The 22,986-nt window shown below is 40.6% G+C and overlaps 1 protein-coding gene across 1 annotated transcript in view; it reads right to left on the minus strand.

Annotated features, from left to right (window-relative positions):
• The window catches only part of LOC144525278 (dedicator of cytokinesis protein 9), an 83,655-nt gene that overhangs the window by 59,823 nt on the left and 846 nt on the right, over nucleotides 1–22,986 (minus strand). The gene's annotated exons all lie outside the window — the stretch shown is intronic.

Raw genomic sequence — 22,986 nt, forward strand, 5'->3', positions numbered from 1 at the left:
GACGCATGGATCCGTCTCCCCAGGAACAAACGCTGTGCCGGATTGGCAAACTCATGTGATGCGTAAATGATCCCGTGGATGATTTTTAGGCTATTAAGTGAACAAGGTGTACCCGGTCCACCAAACACTGGGCCGTCTTGACGGTCTTAATTTTGCACATATTTCTGTTACTGTAGTCCTATTTACTATTTCATTATTTCATCCATGCGTGGCGCAGCAGATCCATGCACACTGTCACCTGCCGTGGAGACGCTGGCCTCACCAACCTCTCCTCTTCTGAGTCAGGTCTCCCTCGCGCTGCACTCAGTTTCATTGAGCATATTAACTAACTGTGAAAATAAATAAATAAATTGCATTAGATCAGTGAGTTCAAACTGCTTATTGTGCGTAATTTGGACTGACACTGAGATGCATGTTGTTCTGTAACTGGTGTGGCGCTGCCACTATTCTCTTGATTTCCACTTCGACATTAGATTTTTTTGAGTGAAAGAGACGTTACATTTAGCATATATCGCCACAGGTAACAAGCTAACCATCACAAAGTGTTGTGCTAATGCTGGGAACATGCACATTGTATCTTTATAGTTGTATCCATATGATGTGACAGCTTTAGGTTAATATTTCACCAGGTCAGAGGGCTAGAGGGATGTGTTAAATAGACCCCATAAAGTTATCCCACAACTGATTTTAATATTGTACTGTCTGGACGGTAGCTACAGGACATGTTTTGAATTCATAAGATTTAACAATACAGTGTTAGGGACAGATCAGATGGCCAGAGACTTGAGACTTGACTTGGACTCGTGGCAAAAGACTTAAGATTTGACTTGAACTTGCCCCTCAAAGACTTGAGACTTGACCTGGACTCGAACTCAAAGACTTGAGACTTGACCTGGACTTCCAAAAAATGCCTTGTGAACATCTCAGACATGAAGTAAACTGGGTGGTGTCATTCACCTGCCACTGGCTAACCGACCCATTTTTGACTCGTCTGATAACCTTTTACAATACAGTTGCACTCTAACAAAATGTGTTAAGGCACCCATATTATGCTCATTTTCAGGTTCATAATTGTATTTTAAGGTTGTACCAGAATAGGTTTACATGGTTTAATTTTCAAAAACACACATATTTGTGTTGTACTGCACCGCTCTCTCTCACTGCTGCAGATCCTCTTTTCAGCTGGTCTCTGTTTTAGCTACAGAGTGAGACCTCTTTTCTTCTTTGATTGCACTCACACATGGGCAGTAGCTCAGATGTAGATCATATCAGCTAGCTAGCTCCATAGACAGTAAAAGAAAGTCTGTTTCTACAACTTCGGTCAGTTACAAGGCAGGATTAGCTGGGAGACTTCTAAATGAGGGCGCACATGTAATTAGTTCTTTTGTAGATTATGGTGAACTTGTGTGTGTTGTAGCAGTGCTTTGCTATTGAGAACGAGGTAGCATGCTAACGCTATGAGCTAATGGTTGCAGTTACCCAGCTCTTGTGACGTCACAAGCCGTGCCGATTTTGAACAGCTCACCCAGAGACTAAAGGCAGGACACATTCAGAAACTGTATCTCACTCAAAACAGCATGGATGGATTTTTTTGTTTGTATGTGTGTGGAAGCACCAGAGACACAAAAGAACACCCTGAATCCCAGAAAAAGTGTTTTTTTCATAATATGGGCACTTTAAGCAAACCACACTCTTCGTAAGACTGCTAAATGCTGAATTAATTGACCCCGTCTGGATGATAAGACCGTCCCTGAGCCAAGAGAAGCAACCATGCCCTTGACCTAATTCCTTGCTCTCAGCCGGGCCACTATCACTCTGCTGTGAATCTGATGAACCAGCGACGGGAAGGAGACACACAGCCACACACAGCCACACACAGAGACACACAGAGACACACATACGTGGCACTATCTTTGTGTATACTGGACTCCCAGTTTTTGGACCCCATGAATATAGTTAAAGAAGCCCACACACACACACACACACACACACACACACACACACGAAGGGCAAGACAAGCTGGTACGGAGCAGCAAAAGCTCTGCCAAACCCGCCGGTTTACAGATGAAGAGCGGTGATTGATTTCCAGCAGACACAGAGCTCAATGTTCCCCCTCACCCCCATCCCGACCCACAGAGGCTTTAACCCATGCAACAGCGCTTAGTGAGGGCAAGACCCAGCCTTCCCACTGCCCTACATTTTATACTGTTAACACTCATGGACACATATTCACAAGGCTGAAATGAGGATGATGATGATTATTATTATTGCTGTAGTTGCATAGAATCTGAAATATGAAAATATGACAGGCATTATAACCAGTAAAATAAAGGTTGCACATACATAGAATATTATTAACATGTAAATCATTTATCATATTCATGTCCTGCATTTTGCCATCTTAATAGAAAAATCAGGGAAAAAATTCTGCATAAATAATTTGCAAAGTAAACGACCCACTTAGAAGCAGTTCTATAGGAGGATAGTAGTTATATTCAAAGGCAGAAATCTACACATGTACTGTAGTGCTTAGTTACAGTAGAGTAGATGAGTTGATCAATAGAAAACGACTCAACAGCAATTTGGATCATTTATTTATCAAGCAAAAATGCAAAACATTTGCTGGTTCAAGCTTCTCAAATGTGGGAATTTGTCTTTTAATATTTGCCGTTAGCTATTAATTAATGTCATCACTAGTTTTTTGATAGAGCAGCGTTATGAGGTGGCTGACTGAGCAGAAATACTAGTTTGAAAGGAACCTTTACCCTAAATGAAGTGGCATTTGCTGTTAGAGTAAAAGGAGTAGGGGTCTCACTGAGCTACTGAGCGAGTGTAGGGCTAAAACAATGAGCCACTTAATTGATTAGTGGATGAAGAGATAGCTAATTGACAATTTTGATAGTCGTAATTTACTAAGGCAAATTGCTAAACATTCACCGCCGCTTCCCTGCTTTTCAAAATATGAGGATTTGCTGCTTTTCTCTGTTTTGTGTTGAAGAAAACTGAACATGTTTGGGTTTTGGACCCACAGTAGATAAAACTGTCAGCTAAATGACATGTAATGTAATATCTGAAAACAAGAAACTTAAAGATATTACCTTGGACTCTGGGTGCTTGTGATTGGCATTTTTCTGATATTTCATAGATAAAACAAATTGATTTTATACGATTGTAATGAATAGCACAATACTATATATATATTGGATCAACACACACACACACACACACACACACACACACACACCTTAAGTACTCTCGGTGTTGGCAATACCCGCGACTCTCTCCGACTCAGTGCTCGCTCAGCCTCAGATGGCCCAATGGGCTCAGCTGCTCCCTTACAGATGTAGCCACTACAGTTCCTCTCTAAGACTGTACGCAGCCCGTCAACCACAACGGTGCTGGTGGTGCACCCCATTCCTCCAGGTCCAAACAGGCATCAGTCAGGAGAGCCTGCCAGTGACCCAGTTTCCTTGATCGTCCCCTGCTCCTCCCTGGTCCATGATCTCTAACTCTGACCCGCAAATCCACAGCTCCTGACCCGAGGAGAGAGCGCTTTCCAGGCAAAAAAAGATCAAGAGAGGAGAGCCAAGGAGGACGGCAGGAGGATAAATGTATGCACATAGAGAGTCGCACTGAAACTCCCAGCTGCCCCAGTCGGTGCTTGTAGGAATACCTCAGTCAGCAGACGAAATACAGTGAGTGAATGAGTGAGGTAGAGCAGAGAGCGAGGGATGGGGGGGCGGGGGATCAAGGATGCTGTGTGAGCTCTGCTGCAGCTTCAACCAATGCTGAGCTTCTGTGCAACGCAAGCTGGCATGTGCATCCGTCTCACTTGCTCGTTCTCCTCTTGAGCCACAATGTGCATTTCTTAATGCTTTCCTAACTTAATTCTTTTCATTTCTACATATGCATTTTGTAGATTTGACTGCACATGAAATTAATTAATTAGGCAAGGCCCTTTAATGTTTTACTCCACAAAATGAGACTCCTTTTGGGAGCCAGATGAATAATTGTGAAATAAATGGGTTACAATAAATGCGGTCTTATATCCAGAGGGAGAGTCTGATTCCATGGTTAGGCAAACAGCAATATGGCTGAATGCTTATTTAGTTCAGCAGAGAAACCAGAGCCACTGGCAGAACAAATGGAGGAATCACATTGAATGGGTGGCATACAATATGCAGCAGTAAGCTGCCTAGGTTGCAATAGAACATTCTTACTGTATGATTTGAAAAATGTCTTCAGACAACATATAGAACATAAGAAAATAATCAGAAAAGTTATGGTTACAGCAATGACATGAAAATCCTGTGACCTGACTCGAGCGTCAAAGAAATCTGTTTACAAAACATACCAAGGACATGGGAGGATTTAAACCTTTTGGGCCAAGACATCAAATAGGGAGGTTTTTTTTATCTATTAAAGATAAGCTGCTGTTTGATCACAAGCTGGCTGTTCTGCCAAGTACACAGATACATTGGAAGTGGAACGACAACATTTGATAATACACAGGCTTTTGAAATGCCAGGCAATGATTCATCCGCTAGTGTGGCCTTTGATTAAAATGTTTTAGGACTGCAATAAGAGAAAGAAAGATAAAAACAGGAAATATGTTGTAAAAAGATGCCATCTTGAAAAACATAACATATAAATCAACCTGTGGGTTACAACTGTAAAAGACATTTGACAAACCTACACAGATAGACACATGCTGTCGACCGGCTGTGGTTGCCCATGTTTCACCCTCAAATTATGAGACAAAGGGGGGTAAGACAAGAAAACAGGGCAGTGTTCATCTTGGTTTATTTATCACTGCTTCTTCCCTTCCTGCAGCTGCAAGTCACACACTCACTAGTCTCGCATTGCCAGACACTCCTCCACAGCGCCGCGGAGGAGGGTCTGGCTAGTCCACACAGCGGGGTGGGAGAGAAACGTGCTTCGTTTTATTGGCATTTCTTTAAACCAATCACAATCGTCATGGGTGGCGTTAAGCGCGGTGCTGCTGCAAAATAGCCTCGGGAGGGAACCTGTTTTGAGAAGCAGTTAACCATAGTCCTTATAAATTGACCAGAGTTTAAAAATTGATTGGAGTTTAAAATTCCAACACAAAGAAAGAGTAAGGTAACGGACATCCGGCCGAACAGAAGGACATACAGCGGAATTTCCGGTGGCAACGGCGCAATCCCGGAAGTGGAAGGTCGTGGATATAGACTACACACACACACACAGAGACCCCTTATGACCTCAATGGGAATTGTCAAAACAATCCTGCTTGTCACATTGACATGCACATGCTGTATGGGCTACTGAAATACAGTGAGTCCCACTGACAGCAGCTTTGCTAACCTCCATTAGGGACAAAAGCATGCTGGCAACTTTTTGAAAACTTACTTTTAGAGATAGACCATGCGAGCAGAGTTCACCTTTCTTTAGATTACACTAAAGGTGCTGAGACATTTGCATGTATGCAGGCACACCCATACAAACACATTAACACACACGCGCATGTCAGTCTGGAGAAGCGAAGTGATCCCTTACATCATGATGGTGCACTTAGCCATAAATGCACGCACACATTTCTGCCTGCTGCTGTGTTAATATTTCAGTAGTGCTTGACACACTGAACTACATTCAAGTGTACGATGAGATGAGCTGCGTAGGAAAGCAGCTGAGTATATGAGGGGATTCAGAGAGAGAGAGAGAGAGAGAGAGAGAGAGAGAGAGAGAGAGAGAGAGAGAGAGAGAGGAAATGAGATACTAGACGAGGGAGGGACAAGACTTTGATTATGCCTATCGATCTGTTAGGAAATACATCTCCTCTTTGGTTTATCCATTTTCTTACACCTTAGATCCAGTCTCCATCCCCCTGTCACTGCAAAGAGCGATTATATAAAATAACAACAAGCAATCTGCCTTAAACTGCATTCATAAATCCGATTTTTGAGGCTGTCTAGGCAGGAAGTAAGATTTTCTTTAACGTAAACTTTTTTTGGACACTGAGTGCAGATTACACTCACAAGGCTGTGTGAGCCCAAAAAGACATTTGGACATTACATTTAGTTTAAATAACATGGACATACGTGGCAACATAGTGTCAAATCTATTCCCCATTGATATAACTCTGTTTGGCTTTTAACACAGTTTTCCTAGGTAGAAAGCATCATTTTCCAAAATAGAAATGAATAAAGTCAGACATGTACAAAATGTATGTGTTCTCTTAAAAATGTATAAGAATTTTTTGGAACACCAGCTGTCAATTATTGCTGCCAGTTATAACTGTCACCTAGTGTATCCCATCCTAAACGGGAGCAAGACAAAGTGGACAATGATGCACGACTACAAGTATGACAAATAGTTTGTAGTGTCACAGCTGGTGATCATAAATTGTAGCCCTGAGGACAGAGATTCTTCTTTTGCCTGTAAGGACATGTCTGCAATAATGCAATGAGGCTGTGACAATACGGATATGAGGGTGTTGTATGGGATTTCGTAAACCTGGGATTTCCTATATATGGGAAAAAAGATTAATGTAATTTAAATTTGCAGCACTTGTTGTATCATAAACCATGTTTTTAGTATTGTGCCTTGATACAGTAGAGATACAGATAGGAAACAGTGGTAGAAATAGAGAGTTTGCAGGTCTTAAGCTGGAATCAAACATGGGATGTGGCTTTTATATGGTATGCACTTAACCAATATGCCACTATGACATGAAAACGTGGATTGTTATATGCATGTATCCTTATTCATTGGGGCTAATATTAAGCTTATAGTATACTGTACATACATTACAGGGAAAATAGTCCAAAACAAACCAGGTGGTCAAGGGGCAATTCTGACAAATACAACAACACAAATATGCTGAGCAAAATATATTTTTCCTGACATCCCAATAGAAATTAAGCCCTACAAAGCAAATTTGTGATTCAAGACTTTGGGCTTTAAATTAAATTGAGAGTTAGGGGAATGCCCTTGAGGAGCTACAGCTGGTTATTTGCATTGTGAGGAGATACGTACTTTATCATCTAATCACAAAAGCTGAACAAGCATGGGGTGGCTGCGACTAAAAAGCTCAATTATGCAGTGGCACATGCAGCTCTGTAACAATTAGGAGGAATTAATCAGGAAGCATCCTGTTGGATCAGCCAATGTACAGTAAATACCAAGTCCTGGGTTGGAATCCAGCCCTGTCACTCCCATCTTTCCTGTTCTTTTCCATTTAAAAAAAAAGGGCATGATACCAAAAGAAAGTTTGATTAGATGTCCCCCATGTTTGCTTGCGTTTCTGTGCTGTATTCTGCAACATGCTTACAGTATGTGATGAATTATTATGGTCAGACAGAGGACTTCTGAGTTATTAGGTTAGGTTTCTTTCTACTGCACTTGTGTCAAGAAACATTGTCTGCAACAAGCCTCTTCATGTCAAATGCTGTTAGGAAAGTAAAAATATCCTTTACATTAGAAAGAGTTTCACATCTCCAGTTGGCTGTGACTCAGTATAATCAATATAATATAGTATATATTCCTGCCTGACATGGTTCACATTTCACTGTCTGTAACTGACAAATGAAGTGGTTCTGTAGGGGGCGGGGGGGTAGGACAGATAGAGTGGGTCTATCTGTGGATGTTCAAGTGTGAACATCTTCTGTGGGATGTGGAAGCTCTGCTCAAATCTGCACCAGCTGCAGAGGAGATAAGAGCTGGTCTGAAACACTGCTGGGTGTGTGGAGCTGCATGGATCACAGCTGCTGCTGTTACAGCAAGGCTTCACTCCCTGCAGTGAGCTACACTTCCTGGTATAGTGTATATGACCCCCATAATGCATTTTACAGTATAATTGACAATTTTGCTGAATGTGGTGAGGTGAGATGTGCAAGTTAAAACAATTTCGTCAATATCTGATTAAAGGTTTTATTCAGAGGTTGCTATTGAAGTTACAGTATTTAATCATTTGAATAGTGTTGACACGCAATCAGAGTCCTTATTGTGAAGGACTTAAAACAATCTCCTTTCAAATCATATTGAGTTATATAACTAAACTCAATAACCATCATCACTTCAAATATATTTTGCAAATGTCATGTTTTGTCCAAAAACCATAGATTCAGCTTATAGTGATATCAAAATGATTTTTGTTTAACAAAAATAACTTAAAATCAAAATAGTTGATGATTCATTTTCTTTCTATCCACTAATGAATTAATCAACTTTTAATCATTGGGCCTCTTATTTTTATCATGTGCCAAAGTGCATATTAGACCAATGAAGGACATTTAATAGTACACACAGTATGATATTCACAATATCAATTACATTTTCAAATGTAATGGATTATAAATTAACAGTATTTTTCTCCTGGTACACAGGCTTTTCAAATATACAGTATTTTATCAGGTTCTGCTCTCTATTGCACTAAAATGTAGGTACATTTGACTCATGTGTTTTCTGACTGATATGTGTAGACGGGCATTGATGTCAGATCCCATGGTTTGATTTCTCAGTCAATACTAACTCTGACATCCTTAGAAACATCAACTGTTGCTCTTGTTCACCTGGAGTCACTGGCCACAATCACACCATCTGCTGCATATGGACACCATCACCAAATAACACCACTTGTACTAATACAGCAATTTCAAGCTGTTAGCAGCAAGTGGTGGGAGGAGCCAAATTAACATCAAAGCCAGCACATGTGGACAGAGAAAGGTCAGCTTGAGTTTCCCCTTTCACACTAAGGAGTGGACAATCCTACACACAACAAATACAGAAATGTCCCTGCGTGGCTCTGAGAAGTAGAGTGGAGTTTAAGAGGAGTTGGCATCTCATCTGAGGAGCCTCTCTAGGATGAAGGTCACGTCCACAGCTGGCCATGTTTCCATGCCCAGGGTCTGCTGTGGGGCTCTGCAGGGTGTGTGTGTTTGTCTAGAGAGAGGCCATAATGCTTTGCACCACAGTGACATTATCCACATATCCAGCAGTGTAGGGAGATAAAACAAGCATGGCTCCCAGCTGGAACACTCCGGGTAGTCCAAAAAGGAAGTGGCTGTTTCCTACTGATGAGTGTGTGTGTGTGTGTGTGTGTGTGTGTGTGTGTGTAAACGCTGCCCTAACAAAACCTGCCTCTCTCTGCCCACTGTCCTTCAAACTCAATCAAAACTCTAGAACACTAGAGAGTTGTGTGGATTTTTTTATCATAGTAATGCTGACTTACTTCAAAGTTGAACAACATAATGAAAGAAGTAACATTTTTATTGAAGGAGCACAAAGCCAAGGCGTTCTATTAACCCTAGAGTGTTTTTTAAGAATGTTAAGTATGCTGTTTCCTAGACTAAAAATTTGAATTAATTTGTCAAGAATTTTGTTTGAAAGAAAAGTTATGTGCATGAAGTTACACATGTGGGTGGGCTACAAAGATAGGCCTGGAATTTTAATAAGCCAAATACTTCACATTGTAGATGCCAAGTTTACATTACAAACCTAAGATATTTCTCACATAATACAGACAGCAGAAAACAAAATGGATTGTATTGGATTTTTTCATGCAAGGATTAAACTTAAGTCTCTCTTTGACCCTGAGTTGACACCAGGTTATCCTGTCCCTCTCAAAATGGTACAAACCAAATACAACAGGGGCCATATCCTCTTCCTTTAACTTGGTATTTTGGGATGGTTTATTTATCCCAGAAGAAGAAAATGACCTATTTTCCTGAGGGGTACCGCTTCCTTTTCTTTGTAGTGGGGCAACCAGGCACAGAATAAGTACAAGACACACACACACACACACCTGTGGTGGGTTCAGTTTATCATTAATAGAAGTTACTAATTAAGCAGTGCATTTCTACAGCCTCTGCTGCAACACCAGCAGAGATGGCCTGAAGCAGTGCCAAGCCCCGAGGGTCTATAGTCACCCTCTCACGCCTGCCAGCTGTGTTTTGGCTTCACTATACACACAGAGTAATCTCATAAAAAAAAAAAACTCGCTTAATCAAGCTATCAGTGCATCACACAACTGATCAAATTGAATTTATCTCTGGTAAATTAAATGCAATTTCTTTTTTTTAGGAAAGTAAATGATAAATTGCTGCACAGTGCACAAGAAAACAGCCACAGGTGAGCATTAACGATTAAAAACAATAATAGAGATAATTTAAGTTCTTATCTCAGTGCAGCTGCAGGCAGAAAGTAGCCGATCATATGCACACACATAGACGCCGCCCCCCCCCCCAGAGGTAAAAGGTCCAAATACAACAGTGTATGAATGCTGTTACTGCCACCTAAAGGCACAGAATGATACTACACTGAAAAACAGTTTTTACAGCAATTATTCTATAAGCAAGCCTATTCATTTCTGTTTTCATGAAAAAAGATATGTCATTAAATGACGGCAAAAAAACAAACAAACTGTATGGGTTATTTATGCAAAGTGACAAACCTCTCATTCACTGCAGTGATGGTTCTTTCTTCAGTGACTACACTGCCAATGTGTGTGATATTATACTCTATCGAAACAGAAGAACACTTCCCTCCCTGCACTCATAATGCAGTCATTGTTTGTCACATACATGTCATTTCCAGCAGCTCAGTGTGAAAACATTCCCAACACTCAACTCGCTATACAGGAAGAAGAGATGACCGTATGGACTATATGGAAAGAGAGAGTTACAAGAATCGTGCTAACAGTATTTTCACAGCTCTAAAAACTCATTTAATCAGAGACACAAACAATCTATCACAAATAGAGGTTGACCTGCTTCCTCCCAAGGTCAACACGGGCTTAGTGATAACACTATGATACATAGAGTGATAACTGACCTTGTAACTAGTTTTTGTTGATGCGATTTCAGTACAAGGCAGAAATCCAAAACATCCAGGTATCATGTTTTGCAACAAGTAAAACATTTTGACCTTGAAGACAAGCTGTCATCACTTATTGTGGTATGCGATTTGATATAAACAACCCCTTAACAGGTCAGCGCCCAGGTGTGAAAGAGGTTTTGGAAGAGGGCTGTCATGATGTTCAGGCAGTGACATGCAGCATGTAAGCTGAGAGCTGAGAGACGCTAAAACAAGCCCATACTGGCCCGACGTGAGGCGGAACAGCTACACTCTATACTTGCATGGATCTGTCTGTGGTAATGAAACATTTCCTGCAGTAACATGACTGATTATATTACTGAGGTTAAACAGGACATTCAACATAATTTAGGTGTTAAAGCAAACACAAAATTCTGTTTCGATTACGTAACTCATTTACAAGTGAAGCATTTTTTATGACAGCATACATTAATATTGATTCACAGAATGTTGTTACTTGCAAATTAGGGTGAAACAGATTCATGCTGTGCCATCAGAAACCTGATATGGTTTGCTTACTGAAATACAGGAATAATTAAAGCCACTGATACATTACACGTATGCTAAAATCCATATACCGTAATTTCAGGCTTCAGTTGACATAATAAACTACCCAAAGGCTCATTATTATCAGCTTAATTACACATTATGTATGGTCAAGTTTTCTAAGGCTAATTAATACAAAAATCTAAAATGGAGCAGTCAGCAGTTAAGCATTACTCCAGGTGCACTGCTTTCTGTTTGGAGCAGCTAATGGATATTATCCTCAAACAGTCTTTGGAAACAGATTTACTCAATATCCCACGTTGAAAGCCAGTTAGAACAAGCAGATTAAAAACCAGCAGTTGCCTCACAGAAGCATGATACTGTATGCACATATAAGGTGTCAGGTGAGGCAAGAAAGGGAGAATAGTAGGAAGTTATTGTCATCTACCGTAGAGCATTCTGGGAGGAAGGTGTAAACAGATGTAAATGAGATGTAGTGAGAGGATGGATTAATCTTTATACCCTCTAAACTGCAAAACAGCATGAAACAGGATCTATTGCAAAAGTGTTACCAATGACAAACAGAATGAGACATAAGACAAGCACAATATAACAGACTACATAGGTAATTAATGCAGGGAAAATATGCAAAGCTAATGCAATCTTTAATACATTCCATTCAAGATAATCCACAGATTTTTTAGCGATTTGACACCATGTGGCAGGGAGATGGGGTGGGGATAATGGGGGCGAGGGAAGGAGTTTGGGAACCTTTAAGGATCAGCTAATCTCAGAACTGGCTCTTTGTCTGTAATCATTGGAAATCCTCTTGAGCCTGGTTCAATGAGCACTGCTGACAATCAAGGGAAACAGAGGATGGAGGAGGAGATGAACGCATGTCCGTGCACCTGCACCACTAAAGTGGCAGTGTTGGATTTAACTGTAATACTATACGACACAGCTCCCCGGGGAGGCCACAAACAGCTACAACCATCATGGAAACTGCACAGATGACAAAAAACTTATTTGCATTGTGCAGGTACAGGGAAATGTTTTGTAATACAAACTGCATCAATCTTGGATGTAGAGTTTGGCGATATGATGACATATATATACATAGACATATATACAGTAAGGCGATATAAAAATGTACCACCTACAACTTGCCCTACCATTATGCACATACATTCTTTTTAAAGATTATTTTTTTGGGGCTTTTCCCTTTATTTTAAAGGTGGATAGACATGGCAGGGGGAGAGAGATGGGGGATGACACGCAGCAAAGGGCAGCAGGTCGGATTCAAACCCTGATATATTGATATTGCAAAACAAAATTACATACACAAAATAAAGGATTTTATTTATTTACACAAATTCTGCATGGTTTTAATTATTATTATATTATGTAATACAATTTGTAGTAATTGTATTTCCTCATGGGATTGGCCTTTAAAGGATTTTTTTGTTTAGAAAATGGTATACCACCTTCTTCCTGTTGTAGTTACAGTTTGTTGGCACTGCCAAGCAGTGCCCCAACACCCCCTCTCAGAGGCCCCCACCCTTCCTGACAGAGGAAACACATGTTCTAGGATACATCCCTGTTTTAGAAAAGCTTGACTGGGAGAGTCATCATTGAAGTGTGTATTTTGACTCATGGCCTGTCTGTGTCTTAAATAGACCACTTAGACCACACGTAAGGAACAGTGGAGCCCCCTCAGTCCCTTGTGCAGAAACACACAAAGTGCAACAGAACTCTCTCATGACAAAAAATCTCATTATTTGCTTTTGATTCTGTCTCTGTTGTTGGCATTTTGTGAGATTTGACCTGCCTCTTGGATCAGGTTAATACCACAATGAGCAGTGAGGCTGCTATAGCAACTAAGACGGATTTGACATTTTTGAGTCTCAAGTGAGTCACTTGAGAAAGCGTTAGTCGAGAAACAGAAAAATGGACAATAGCTGCACAAACAGTTCTGTCATATTTTTGAGAAACACAAATGCTATGGATGTAGCGAATTCAACACAATGCTCTGTGACTGGGGGATGGTGTCGTTGGCTTTTAAAGACTGAGTGGAGCCACTAAAAGGAGATTATGTCAGGGATACCGAGCTGTTTATCTGCACAGCATTGTGCACGGTGAAGAACAGGGATGTGATAATGTATGTTTATGATGCTCAACACCATGCAGGGTTTCTGCTTTTAGCCACATCATACAACACAACGTGTGGCTGAATATCAACAGTGCGCTGTCTGGGGTCCAGGATCACTTTGTTCTCCTCCTTCACAAACCAAAGTGTGATTAAGAGCAGGCATTGAGGCACACAGTCACACTGCTGCTCCTCCATAAACACCACACAGCTAACTTTATTTATCCATCCAGGCAAAGGACTCTGCCACTGTGTAGTGCACACTTAGCACAATCCTGTCTCCCAATGCTAAGTCCCTGAAAAACAAAAGGGAAGCAAACAAAAACAAAGCCTCAAGGAGAGAGCTGTCTCTAATGTATGCACAGGCTTTGACAGAAAAACCAAACACCGATTACCATGGCCACTTGATTTCCTACTGTGTAAGACTTTTATTTATGTCTTCAAGCTATTGCACAGTTTTTATCCCTCTCATTTTTCTGAATGTCAGCTGATATAAAATGCAGAAGTAATTTGTGTATTGTGGGCAATGAGTGCACAATAGGCGAGTTTCAGCTTTCAAAGAAAAAAAAAAAAAGAGCTCAGCATTTCATTTACATTTTTCTTAAATGGGTAACTACAGCAACTCATCAAGATTCCTTTTACACTGGACAGCTTGTCTAAACTTTGTATTGTAACTGCTTAGCATTGCACAGAAAGTCTCCGCCAGTGGTACAGTTCATTTATTCAAGTACTGTACTTAAGTACAAATATGAGGTACTGAGGAAATAATGGGTTACTACATTTAGTAAGTATGTTACTTGTAACTTTTCAAATTAAAATTTTACATTTAAAGCATATCATGAGCTTATAAAACACAATACATTGCTAAAGATTAAACCAGTGGACCCCAAAGATTTTGGCTCAGCAGTTTAGCTTAAGAAAGATTAACCTCTGAACTTTTCATTTAAACAACAGTTCAGGCCCAAACAGGTATAAATAATCTCATATTTTCCAGTAATAGCAATGATTAGACAAAAGTCATAAAAATGAAAACAAAATTTGTTTAGATTCATTTTCCTCCCCATTAATCATCTCATAACCCCCCAGCTGCATCTTGTGACCCTCTGAGGGGGCCTGACCCCTAGGTTGGGAACCAGTGGACAGAACTAACTGGTCTGTAGTTAACTGTAGTTAAAACTAGCTTCATCTCAACCAGTTACAACAGTAAAATGCAACATCAGTAACAACAATCCAACAATGCAATGTTTGATAATGCAGTCACAAGGGCCTTTCGTCTGAAAAATAAGTACTAGAACTGCAGCTTTTGATTATTTTAGTAGCCGAGCATTCTACGAATTATTCCATCGATTAATCAGGTAATCAGATAAGAAATACTTTTGCTTTAATAAGAGTAATAGTAAATATACAAAAGAGATAATAAGACAGGTCTCTTACAATGAACAACTAACCCAATCAGCTAACCACAGTGGGCACATAGTAAAACAAACTAAACACAGCAGGCTGTATATAGTAATATGGATTAAACAAAGCTTTGATGCAAAGAATTTGCTTTAGTTACTCGAGGAATCGTTTCAGCACTAATAAGTACTTTTACATTTGGTTCTTTAAATACATTTAGCTTATAATACTGTAGTTTTACTTAAGTTGTTTGTTTTACTTAATTTTGAATGCAGGGCTTTTAGTTGTAAGAGAGTATTTTTAATTTGTTGTATTGCTACTTATTCTTAAGTAAAGGATCGGAGTACTTCTTCCACCAACTACATTTTTCACCATCTCAGAAGTCTTTCCATGAACAAAGTTTACATAAAAATCCAAAGGTGTGATGCAAACCCTGCCCCAAAAACCACCCGGTTCCTGGCCCGCCTCCTGCAGGTTGTGCCCCTCCCCCTCTGGCTTACAGTGTGTCAGAGTGAGGAATGCCAGCTATGCAGCCGGCCTGGTGAAAAAGTCTTTAGAGTTTATCCCCTCTGGCTGTAGCAGGTCCGATCCACAAACTGACTGCACAGTGCACAAAGCCATAACAATGAGTGCTGAGAAATGCAGAGATCTTTTTAATTAAGCTAACAGCATGCACTGTGGGAAAGAGGGAAACATCATTGGGAAGGGTTAACTTCACATCGAGGAGCATTTTACATTTATCTATTTATCTAAATAATAATGCATTTACCCACCTCTGCTTTGGAGCCTTCGGTAAATTCAAATAAGTGCCCTACACTTTCAGGGAAATCCCAGGTGAACAATAACAACTTTACTGGTAACTTTCACTTTCATCTCTGCAGGCTGATCAGGAATTTTCAGTAGTTCCCCAAACACTTTAGCCCTCCATCCTCAACACAGAACTAGATTATTATTAACAGAACAATTATTTCCAAACACATTTAATATTTGCCTCTGCATTGCCTCAAGTGATGCTTAAATTGTAAATGTTTACACACAACAGTATTCTCTTTTCACAGATTCTTTATAAATCTCAGTACAGGTAACTTAGCTTTTGTATTGGCTAATTGTATGCTAATCCATCCCTCTGTGTTGCAACACATCCAACAATCACTGATCCGGGTATGATCTGCGTAGCGAGTGTGAACGGGAGGTCAGTGACCACAACGAGGCAATGTCAGAGGAGGCCAGAGGGAGAGATATGGTGTGCAAAGCAGATTAACCTACCGAGAATGGGCTGTTAGCTTGACTCTAAATCCTCAGTAACACAGAAGAGTGATTGATGAAAACAAACAGGTGCATGGTGGTCCTAGATGAAAAATCAGGGGATCACCAAAATCATTAGGATTCATATTCTGGGGACCATTAACATCTGTACAAAATTTACCAGCAATGTAGTGTCTACTGTAGTAGTTGTTGAAGGATTTGGACCAGAGTGGTGGACTGACAGACCGACTGACATGGTCATCCGTTGAGCCATGCACCCTACCATGGCTACAAATAACACGTTTATAAGACCTCAAGTTGAGTCAAGGTTATCAAAGTTCAAAAGGTTCAAAGTACTGAAGTGTAGCATACATCAAAGAACTAAGTCAACTCCACACTAAAGTGAACCTCCACTCACAAGAGAGGACAAATCCTTTAATTGGCAGTGATTGAAAATGGAGAGAATGCCATCCATTGGGTGGAAAAAAATAATTACAAGGTTATGAGTGTTAGCTACAGTGTACCCTCCAATCTCGTCTGTCATGGTAACAGCCGTGTTCCCACAATTACAAGTTAATGGTCAGTTGCAGTGAAGGATGGAAGGGAAACATTACTTTTATAGACAAATAAAGGAGCCTTGGAGAGTAAATGCACCTCACAAGGACTTAAAAGGAAATGTGCTAGTCATTACTCTGCTCTTTCTAGACATTTCTCCATCAGCCAACATGGATATGTCGTTCAGTCTCCAGTCAGGAGTGCTATAGTGCTTTTCAGGGCTTAATCCCATGAGCTTAATCTGTAGGACAGTGCACGTGTTCAGAGCAATGATTTTGCCTTTGGAGCTTTATGCCTGACCAGTTTCACCCGTTGGCTAATACTCTGGCTGACCAAAATTAATGAATCAGTGGTGGCAGGCAGAGCAGAATCCACCTACACTTGATATATTTCTCTCATTCACTTGCTCTTGTGTGGGCTGGCCATGTAAAGACCTGTTTGTAGTGGCACCATTCATGTGACTGTTGGACACAGCTTGGGGCTTATGGTCATTGCCATGCTCTGATGTAGGGGAGGCTGAGTACCAGTCTCATTAGAATAAACTGGGTCTAGATTCCAAAGGTTGTTCTCATAACAAGAAATTTAGGTTATGCATTTGATATAACCTTTTCAACACCTAAAAACAAGACTGCGGGTTTTTTCACACACGAAGAGCAAGTGCAGCATTGCGCAGTGCAAAGCCATTATTTCCGCCAGGGTTAGTTTCCCAAAATTCAAAATTCCAAAATGTAACTTACTCTAAAAATCTCAAGCATGGCAGAAAATATGTAAAGAGGATGTGCATTCGAAAAACATTGTAATCGTAACCAAAGTTATTACAATTCATCCTGAGGGGAACATGAATATCTGTACCAAATGTCATGACAATCCATCCAGTAGTTGTTGAGATATTTCAATCTGGTGGTGGATCAACAGTCTTTTGTCCAACACGTAAACTGCAATCTCTATTTTCCTTCATTACAATCTTTATTAGATCACAGACAATCATGCCAGAGTTGTTATCAGTTTACTGAGAAAGGCAAACTGGATTAACAACATACTAATCATAGAGGAAAAAGAAAGCCGAAGGAGTTGTGACTCAGTACGTACTCCACAGCTGCACTTAGGTGTGTGTCCTGCTGACTCAAAAATAGCAACCTTAATGGTCTCAAGGATGGGGAAAAGCATTACTCCACTTGATTGCTAAGCTATTGATGATAATGTACTGCAGTCATGGCTCCAAAGCAGGATGTAAAAAGAAATTTGATTCAGATTGATGTGTTGTAAATGTATAGAGGGATTTAGACTGTTACAAAGCAGCGTTAAAGGCTTCCATAACATCAACCACCTAGCAGCTTTATTATTCCACACTATTATCTATTTGGATGGATAAGAGAGCGCAAAAAATACAAACTGTCAGAGAGAGAGAGAGAGAGAGAGAGGTAGCATTCCAGCATTCAAAACAAATTTGACCTCAGCAAAAATCCTTGACTTATGAATTATGAATACAGTTGGTTTAGAGGAATGTATGTTCTCAAGAGACAAGTCTAAAACAAGTCCCAGAGTGCCATGCACTTGTTTACAGGAAAACACCCACTGGCCAGGTTCTTCTGCAGGCTGCCATTCTGTTATGGTAACAAAACAGCTCTGCTCTATCAGGCAGAACACTCAGACAGAGTGGGCGGTTTAACAGCGAGCCCTGCCTAAAACTTCTGGTCAGCCCAAATACAGCCACAGGAAACCTGCTCTATCTAGTAAAAGACAGGACTCTGCTGCTCCCACAAGAAGATGAAGGACAGGAAGTCATGGGCATTTCCTGTTCAGGCAGGCAGGATGGAAAGATTTTGGAGACTTGGTGGTGTCAAAAGTGACAATGAACTTTCTTTCTTCATCTATCATCTATACTGCTACCCAAGCACAGCTGTATAAGTGAAATGCCAGCTTATCTTGTGATCTGACCACAAAGCAAATCTTGGGATTCTGTCTTGGCTCAAAATTCATATTTAACACTTATTTTGACATGTGGTTAAAATACATTCTAGCACAATAAGGGGGTTGTAAAATAAATCAGCTGTCCCAAAGAGATAAGCCAGTGCAATTCATGTCCATGATATTTAATAATTTGTTTTCATTTGCACTGGAACAAATTCTGTCTGTCTGGCCATTGGATCATTTGAGTTGGCTTTGCTACTACAATACTCAATGTGGACTAACCAGGGGCGGTCAAGGCTGGATGAAGGTAATCCTTTCAGTTTTTGACAAAGTGCTTTATATTATCTCAGCCTTCGTGTGCTCACTTAAGGAATCCTCTCAACCTTCCCACTCCGACTGCAAGAGCCCTGAGTGGCAAATCTGGTTTAGATTATAACCACAACTGCCAAAAACCATGCCCAAACCCAAGCAGACACATTTTATAGTCAGTTTGATGGGTGTGTTTTATTTTTCACTTTCCTTGAAATGCATCACTACACTGCTTATATCTGGGTCTTGTGGAGTTTAAATGTTTCCATTACAGTTACTGTAAGTTACACATTCAGCACATGAACTTGAAAATGTTTAAAGACAATTGTGCGTAATTAATAAACTATATAACAGCTGACAGGTGGGAAAGCAGCGGCCCTGTGTCATGTCTCTTTAGATGCCAAGAGGGAACTGTAGCCATGTTACTCCATCCACCTGTCACGTGTTATATAGTTTACCTGTCAGTATAACGCAATACAATTTAACAGCACCACAAACTGCAGCCTTTCAAAGTGATCATGAAGTTTAATCTTTACCTCTCTAAAAACAGTTTCAACAAAAACTGAACTTTATAACTTGTTTTATTAGACTGTACAAGTTTTTGCTATAGGTGGGCCTATGGGCTTGTCTAATTCACAGCATAGGAGAGAGAGAGAGAGAGAGAGAGAGAGAGAGAGAGAGAGAGAGAGAGAGAATACATTGGTTACTAGAGCAGTCTCATGTATTATTGACTGATACAGAGAACTCATCTGCTCTCCCATCTCTTCCCCCACTGGTTTTGTTCTTGTATAGTACTATTCACCATCCCAGTAACAAAGCTTCTGCACCATTTTAGTCTGATTCCAACAGGCCTTATAGACACAGATAAGAGGAATACAATACCAACATACAAGAAAGCAGAGACATTTTTTTTTCTTTTTCTCTTTGTAGTTTTTGTAGACCTCGGATCAATTTACTAAGCACATATTTGGTGAGGGGCATGACTAAAAAAATCCGGCTTCACTATGTGAGGGGACATGACTTCAACTCTGCGTACGATCAAAGAAGGAACATGTTCTGTCAAAACTAAAAGTTGAAAAAAAAGAAGTCCTTGGCACACTTACTAAAAAACACACAGAGTACACACACCCACTCAAGGCAATCCTGGGATTCCCACATCTTGGGAGAATTCACAAAACCTTGAAAAAGCTTTCAGTTTAGGATCAATTAGATCAAGAGGGCTGACGAAAGTAGAGGTGATTGCATGCATGAAGGGAGGATGAATAAACTCTGCTTGTTGATGTAGAAGTTTACTTGTGTGAAACCACAAGGCAGTAAATGCTGTCCACCTGCCAAACAGAATTGGCACAAATATCCCCCAGGAGGCACAGAGAAGTTTGTAAAGCAATTTAGCTTGCAAATGGGACTTTCTCCACAAGCTTTAATGCCTAAAAGTGAGGTTAAGCAGCAACATGTGTGTGGGTGCCTGGATAGCTCATTTGGTAGAGCGGGTGCCCATATATAAAGGTTTACTCCTCGACGCAGCGGGCCCGGGGTTCGACTCCGACCTGCAGCCCTTTGCTGCATGTCATTCCCCCTCTCTCTCCCCTTTCATGTCTTCATCTGTCTTGTCAATAAAGGCCTACAAATGCCCCAAAAAAATAATAATAAAAAAAAAAAAGCAGCAACATGTGTGCTCTATTGATAGTTGTCTATGTTGACAATATTTTCATTTTCTTTTCTGTAGCACATATGAGACCTCCACTTTCCCCTTCTGGTTGCACAGTGACTCAGTTGTGTGTGTACTGGCCATGGGCGCTTAATGGCATCACTCCTACGTAATGAAACCCATCTGGCATACAGCTCCCCCGGGTCAAGCATATTGCAGGAACACTGAGGATCTGAGTATATCACCATTAGGTGGCAGCCAGTTAGGACTATTGATTACAATTACACAACAGCCCCCCAGCTGTTTTATACACTGTAATACACTAACTAAACATTTCCAACTGCCATTGATTTGTTATATACCCATCAGCCTATACATAAATGACATGTACATGCTGTTAAGTGCTGCAGACAAAACCCACAACAAAACTCTAAGCTTCACACTCATGAAGCTACACACTCAATAATTTCTGTTTTAATTTTACACAAAGCAAAGTTGGAAAAGGCTTCCTGTGTTGTATCGAAGTGCAACACCAGCACAACAAATTCAAAGCCGGTGACAGCCATCATGGAGCTAATAGTGTTCTCAGCAGGCCTAAAGCGTGGAGAAACAGAGGGATGGCTCAGCTGAGAGCTCTGGCCTATTCCAATTCTCTCTGCTGCTCTCCACTCCCAACAATAAACAAAGAGGCTCTGGTCAGTGTGTGCTTTCACGAAAATGCACAAATTGTTGTGAGAGGAAGAGAGCAATACAGTGCACTTGATTCCAAAACAGAGTTGAGAAATTGCTGTGTGACCACTAGGCATGTACTGTATGTACTAATAATGTATGTTATAATCTAAATTATGTGTTTCTGGGAGTTTAAAAAGAACAGAAAAATGTGTTTCAAGCATGAAACAACCATCAGAATGGGTGACAACAGCTACAATCCCCTCTTTATCTCCCTGGAACAGATCCCTCTATTCCTGCTGAGGTATTTACATGTTTCATGGAGGAATTAATTGCAAGTTGCGTGGACAGCGGTCTCGTGTACAGTCACATTCTTGTCCCACTGAGAAGCATCAGCAAACACTTGAACTTAACAACACAGCAAAACAATCACTTCTACAGCTCACATATCAGCCAGAAGCCGGGCCATGGTTGGCAAGGCCCCCCACCTGAAATCAGATTGGCACCCCTTGGTGCCCAACCTACCAGAGTCAGAAGGTGATTGGTAGTTTTATTATTATGATGGAAGTTACTGAACAGGCCTACCAGGTACAGACTCAGGGCCCCTGAACTAGAAACACTGTATGAAGTAACTTAACATTTCTCTTTGTAAAGTTAATCAAACAACTACAAGGGGATGCAAAATGACTACACAGAGATGCAAATGACCATAAGAGATACAAAACAATGCAAAACAAATATGCAAAATGACTGTACTGCAAAACTGTACCTCAGTCTTTCATTCAAAAGTCATTCAAAAGTTTTTAAATCCACCCATGCACATATCTGCCAAATAGTTTATCAACAAATGAACTGCCAGATGCCTGCTGATACTAACACAAAACCAAAAGTCTAACACGGAGTTCCTCCAAGTTAGCTCAGTCCTCCTTAAACATCTTGATTTCTCAACATGCATACTTCTATCCAATACTTTCCTGCTCTCCTCCCTCAAGCGTCTCTGGCAGTGCACCAGAGTGAGAATGAACAAATAATATGAAGGTGTGGTTGGATTTCTGGGATCCTGACTCAGGATTCCATTTCCCTGACAGAGAGCCTGGACGGTGTCCGTTTCAGTTACCTAGCAACTTCTACCAGGAAAGCTGGAACAATCAGACGGAGCACCAAACAGCCAACACACTCGGATGCAACGGGGCCGAGTCCTTTTTCTTCCTGAGTTCTGTGGAAAAGTGATACTGACAAGGTATACTGCAGGTCCTCATCACCCAGATGTTCCAAAGTGGACGATCAAATTCAGCATTATGTCACTGTCACTGGACACTTGAGGTGTCTGAAGCATGAAATTGAAGCCATATGGTTTCCCTTGTGAAGAAGTATTATGTCATCTCAATGAAACTGATGCCCTCATTGACACCAGGTACAAAACACCTTGACCAGGCACTGATTCGTTACAGACTCTCCAGGAAAAAAGACACTTAGAACAAATGGAACAAGTGAGTCTGGAAGTGAAGTTTCTCAACAACATTGTGGCATTTCAACAAAGCTCACAACGTGAAGAGAATGTGCTATAAATCGCTAAGCAAGGGAGATAGGCTAGTTATATTGTGCTATTAATGTGAGAGTCCATCTAAAATTGTACAACATTTCTCTACTACTCCAATGTAAATCACTTTCTGCCTATCTCTTTCTCACATTTGTAGGTCAGGGTCACACACTACATAATATAACCTGTAGTCACCCAGTAAGCCTGCACCCAGCTGATCCAAAG

Source organism: Sander vitreus, chromosome 11 (genome assembly GCF_031162955.1).
Source record: "Sander vitreus isolate 19-12246 chromosome 11, sanVit1, whole genome shotgun sequence".
NCBI classification, from domain to species: Eukaryota; Metazoa; Chordata; class Actinopteri; order Perciformes; family Percidae; genus Sander; species Sander vitreus.